Source organism: Globicephala melas, chromosome 7 (assembly GCF_963455315.2).
Source record: "Globicephala melas chromosome 7, mGloMel1.2, whole genome shotgun sequence".
NCBI classification, from domain to species: Eukaryota; Metazoa; Chordata; class Mammalia; order Artiodactyla; family Delphinidae; genus Globicephala; species Globicephala melas.
The window spans coordinates 8,652,835-8,658,834 of record NC_083320.1 but is presented as its reverse complement, the minus strand read 5'-3'; positions in this window follow the sequence as shown (position 1 = coordinate 8,658,834).

Here is a 6,000-nt window from a genome sequence, read left to right as displayed (position 1 = left end):
GAAGAGGCTGTCTTTTCCCCATTGTATTTCTCCATTGCCTCCTTTGTTGTACATTAACTGAACATAGAAGTGTGGGTTCATTTCTGGTCTCTATTCTGTCCCAATGATCTATGTATCTGTTTTTGTGCCAGTACTACATTGTTTTGATGACTGTAGCTTTGTAATATAATTTGAAATCAGGGAGCATAATACCTCCAGGTTTGTCCTTCTTTCTCAAGATTGTTTTGGCTATTCAGGGTCTTTTGTGTCTCCATACAAATTTTAGAATTTTTTATTCTAGTTCTGTGAAAAATGCCACTAGTATTTTGATAGGGATTACATTGAATCTCTAGATTGCCTTGTGTAATATGGTCATTTTAACAATATTTATTCTTTTGATCTGTGAGCACAGTGTATCTTTCCATTTGTTTGTGTCATCTTCAATATCTTTCATTAAGCTCTTATAGTTTTCCAAGTAAAGGTCTTTTACCTCCTTGGTTAGATTTATTCCTAGGTATTTTATTCTTATTGATGCAATTGCAAATTAGATTGTTTCCTTAATTTCTTTTTCTGATAGTTTGTTGTTCATGTATAGCAATGCAACAGATTTCTGTATATTAATTTCGTACCCTGCAACTTTACTGAATTCATTTATTAGTTCTTTTTTTAATAAATGTATTTTATCTATTTATTTTTGGCTGCGTTGGGTTTTCTTTGCTGTGTGTGGGCTTTTCTCTAGTTGCAGCGAGCAGGGGCTGCTCTTCATTGTGGTGCGTGGGCTTGTCACTGCAGTGGTTTCTTTTGTTGCAGAGCACAGGCTCTAGGTGCACGGGCTTCAGTGGTTATGCCACGCGGGCTCAGTAGTTGTAGCCCACAGGCTCTAGAGCACAGGCTCAGTAGCTGTGGTGCACAGGCTTAGTTGCTCCGCAGCATGTGTTCTCTCTCTTTTCTCATTCTGGGACACCTATATTGTAGATGTTAGTATGCCTGATGTTGTCCTAGAGGTCTCTTACACTGTCCTCATTTTTTTAAATTCTTTTTTCTGTTCAGCTTGGGTGACGTTCACTACTCTGTCTTCCAGTTCACAGATCCATTCCAATGTATCATCTAATCTACTCCTGATTCCTTCTAGTGCTTGTTGTTGTTGTTTTTTCAGTTTTTGTGTTCAGCTCTGTTTGATTCTTCTTCATTGAACTTCTCACTATGTTCATCCATTCTTCTGAGCTCATTGAGCACTTTTATGATCATTACCTTGAATTCTTTATTGGGTAGATTGCTTATCCTCACTCTTCTTAGTTCTTCTTCTGGGTTTTATCTTGTTCCTTCATTTGGAACATATTCCTCTGTCACCTCATTTGACCTAATTTCCTGTTTTTATTTTTATGTATTAGGTAGGTCGGTTATGTTTCCCAATGTTGGAGAAGTGGCCTTATGTAGGAGTCATCTTTTGAGGCCTAGCAGCACACTGCCCTCTGGTCAGCAGAGTTATATGCGCTAGTGGTGTCCCCTATGTGGGCTGTATGGGCCCTTCTGTTGTGGCAGGGCTGACTACTGTGGGCCTGGTGGCAGGTGGGGCTGGCCCCAAGCCCAGTTGGCTGCCAGGCCCTACCTCATGCGGCAGTTGCTGGTGGGCTGCTAGGCTGAGTCCTGGTGCAGCTGGTTGTGGGGCCTGGAGGATCCCGGGGCTGGTGCTGGCCTGCTGGTGGGCAATGCCAGGTCCTGGGGAGGCTGGTTAAGGGGCTGGTGGGTCCACAGCTGGTACAGTCCTGCTGGTGGGTGAGGCTAGATCTCCAGGAGGCTGGCTGACTGGACATGGGGGTTCCCAGGACTGGTGCCAACTGGCTGGTGGGCAGGGAAGCCCCCTGTGGTAATAGGCTAGAGGGAGGACTCCAAAATGGCCCTTTGCACTAGCATCCTCATGGTAGATTGAGCTCCCCAAAATGGCCCTTGCCAGCATCTATGTCCCTAGGGGGAGTCCCAGTCCCAGTTGCCTCCTGCTTCACCAAGATCAATAAGTGAGTGTGACTCAGGCTCCTTTCAAACTACTCCCTCTGCTGGGTCTCAGAGCATGTGGGATTTTGTGTGCACCCTTTAAGAGCAGAGTCTCTGTTTTCCACGGCCTCCCAGCTCTCCCATACACAAGCCCTGCTGGCCTTCAAGCCAGTCATTCTTGGGACTCATCTTCCCAATTCAGGACCCCTGGGCTGGGGAGGCTGATGTGGGGCTTGAATGCCTCACTCCTTGAGAAGAACCTCTGCAATTGTAATTATCCTCCTGTTTGTGGGTCACCTGTCTGGGGGTGTGGGTCTTGACTATACAATGTCTCTGCTCCGCCTACCTACCTTGTTGTGGTTCCTTCTTTATATCTTTAGTTGTGAAAAATCTTTTCTGCTAGTCTTCAGGTCATTCTCATTGATACTTGCTCTGTAAATAGTGGTAATTTTGGTGTTTCTGTGGGAGGACGTGAGCTCAGGGTCTTCCTGCTCCACCATTTTGGCCACTCCCTCCATAATTATTATTTTTTCTTTTTTTGGCCACTCCACGTGGCATGCAGGATCTTAGTTCCCTCACCAGGGATCAAACCCATGCCCCCTGCAGTGGAAGCACCGAGTCCTAACCACTGGACTGCCAGGGAATTCCCAATAATTATAATTTTTAAACCACAAATTCTATTAAGTGGGTATACCAGCATTTATTTAACCATTCTCCAATTGTGGATCATTTGGGCAGTTTTTCCTTCTTTGGGGATTATTGTTTTAAAATATATCCCAAGGGGAATCATGGTGTCAAAGGGCATTAATGTTTTTATGGCCCTTGCTATATATTTTTAGATACCCCTTTCTAAAGGGGAAGGGGGAGGAGGCTGGTATCAATCCCCCCTGCCTGCATCGCTGGTTCTCAAAGTGTGGTCCAGGCACCCCTTGGGGAGAGGGTTCCTGGGACACTTTTAGGGAACCCACAAAGTCAAAACGATTTTTATAATATTACTAAGATGTTATTAGCCTTTTCCACACACTTCCTCTCATGAGTGTACAGTGGGCTTTTCCAGAGGCTGCAAGATGTGTGATATCACAACAGACTGAATGCAGAAGCAGAAAGGAAAAGTCAACCATCTTTTATTAAGTCAGATATCAGAGAGATTTAGGAACGTGTAAAAATAATACCTCTCGGGCTTCCCTGGTGGCGCAGTGGTTGAGAGTCCGCCTGCCAATGCAGGGAACACGGGTTCGAGCCCTGGTCTGCGAAGATCCCACATGCCTCAGAGCAACTGGGCCCGTGAGCCACAACTACTGAGCCTGCGCATCTGGAGCCTGTGCTCCGCAACAGGAGAAGCCGCGACAGTGAGAGGCCCGTGCACCGCGATGAAGAGTGGCCCCCGCTTGCCGCAACTAGAGAAAGCCCTCACACAGAAACAAAGACCCAACGCAGCCAAATAAATAAATAAATTTAAAAAATAAAAATAAATAAATAAAAATAATACCTCTCTTCTCACTAATTATTTTGTTTTGGAAAATAAAATTATTTTTCATAAAAATGTTTCGTAAATATTTAAAATTTTTGTTTTAATTTCTAACATCAAAAATACTGATACACATAATCTACATAAATAAAAGCTTTGGGAGGTCCTTAATACTTTTTAATAATGTGAAGTTTTCCTAAGATCATAATTTGAGAACCGCTGACCTGGACATGATATGGCAGAGTGCAGGGTCAGCTGAGTGGGGCTCATTTCAACCAACACCTACTAGCCTGTATCCCAGCAAGGCACCTGGGACGACATGCAAAGAGATGCTACATTTTTTTCTTTTTATCTCTTCTTCCCCACTTTTATTTCTTCTGCTCTTCCCTTTCCCTCTTCTCAGTTTTCCTCTTGTTTTTCTCCTTTCCCCTCCCCCAGCCTCAATTCTCATAACAAAAGTCACACAGATAACAACACCTTCCCTTTTTCACATGAACTGAAATTTTTTCTTACATCTAAATAAAGATTTAGTGACATTTGAAATAGGCTTTTCGTTATTACTCATCCCATTCAAAACAGTAATGTGTATATTTTTAAAACACCTCTTCACATGTAATCAAAGAACTGAAAATGAGATTTTTTTCCCTAGCAAATTGGCAGAGATTTATTAAATGACAGTCCTTAGTGCTGGCAGAAGTCTAGGGAAAAGGACATCTTCATGCAGTTTCTAGAAGGCAATTTGGCAGTACCGATCAAGAGCCTTAAAAATAGCTTACCCTTTGACCCAGAGGAACATAAATGTTTATCAGGTCTGCTTTGTGCCACTTGCAACTTGGAGTTTCCTGAGACCCTGAGAATTGAGAGTAGGAAGGAACTTTTTTCCCCTTTTATTCTACCCAGAGAAAATTAAATTAGGGAGGGAGGGGCTTTCTAGACTTCAGGTAGAAACAACATGATCAAAGGCAAATCTTCCAGCAGGCCAGGGTCTTCTGGAGAGCAGGGAGCCTGAGGAAGCTACCACCTGGGTGCCGGGAGCTGGCAAATCTGGTGACCACTTTGACTGTTCTCCATATCGGAATTCTTTCCTGCTATTCTCAAGCCTTTAGTAATATATGATTAAAAGGTACATCCTGGGCTTAGCTATGAGATCCAGAAGTCATCTGGAGTCTCACCACCCCTTGAGCTCTAGACGAGACTGGCTCACCTGGACCTCAAGGGGCTGGAGAAGGACAAAGCCCTCCCTCCCTGGGGTGTCCTGTTCCATGGATGAAGAATAGCCAAAGCCCTCCCAAGTTTTCTAGGAGCTCCCAGGGCAGGGCTGGCTGACATCTCCATGGTGCCCTCTGGCCACCATGCTGTCAGCCTCTTCCTAGAGTTCCAGCAAGCCCTCCTGCCCACAGGCAGTCATGAGTTTCCTGGGAATTTTTTTAAATTTGGGTGCTGCAGAGAGACAAGAGGATTCGTGTCACAAAACACAAACTTCAGCTTAACCACAGCTAAAATGACGCGCAGCCACCCTGTCCCTGGGGAGCAGCCTCAGGCTTGCCTCCACACGGACCCCAGCCTTTCTCTGGCAGGCTCCTCTCACTGCCTTCCCGACCTTTCTCTCTCTCCACCCTTACCTCCCACAGAGCACTTGAAGCCTCTGAGTTGTGGCACAAGTTCACTCTGACACCCACACCCTTAAGTCCCACCTTCTGCCCTAACAGTTGTCGAGATGTTTCCTCGGCTAAGAGGACTTCTGGTTTCAGTTGTTACAGTGATTTTTTTCATCCTGTTTCAACTGGGCTTTGGGGAATTGGGGTAAAGCCTGGGTCCACACTTGGGGTGCAGTGGCTTGGGGAGAATGTGCACCCCACAGAAGCTGGTTCTGAGGTGGCCAGAGGTGAGGAAGGAGACACTATGACTAAGGTGACCAGGGAACACCAGGAAGGTTTTGTGGATCCTGGAGCCTTCCTCAGGCCTTCTGGGATAATGGACCCCCCAATGATGTCCACGTACTAGTCCCCAGAACCTGTGAATGTTAAGGGACATGGCAAGGGGAATTAAGGTTACAGATGGAATTAAGCTTGCTAATCAACTGCCCTAAAAATAGGGAGATTATCCTGGATTATCCAGATGGGCCCAATGTAATCACAAGAGTTCTTAAAAGTAGAAAGAGGAGGCAGGAAAGAAAGCCAGGGGGATGTGATGGGAGAAGGGCTCAAGACACTGTTGCTGGCTTTAAACATGAAGGAAGGGGCCACGAGCCAAGGACTGTGGGGAGAGCAGCCTCGAGAAGCTGGAAAAGTCAAAGAAACAGGTTGTCCCCTGGAGCCTCCAGAAGGAATGCAGCCTTGCCACCATCTTGATTTTAGTCCAGTGAGACCAGTGTTGGACTTCCAAACTACAGAACTGGAAGATAATTAATGTGTGTGTTTTTTTTTTTTAAGAAGGTGTTGGGGGTAGGAGTTTATTAATTAATTAATTTATTTTTGCTGTGTTGGGTCTTCGTCTCTCTGCGAGGGCTTTCTCTAGTTGTGCCAAGTGGGGGCCACTCTTCATCGCGGTGCGCGGGCCTC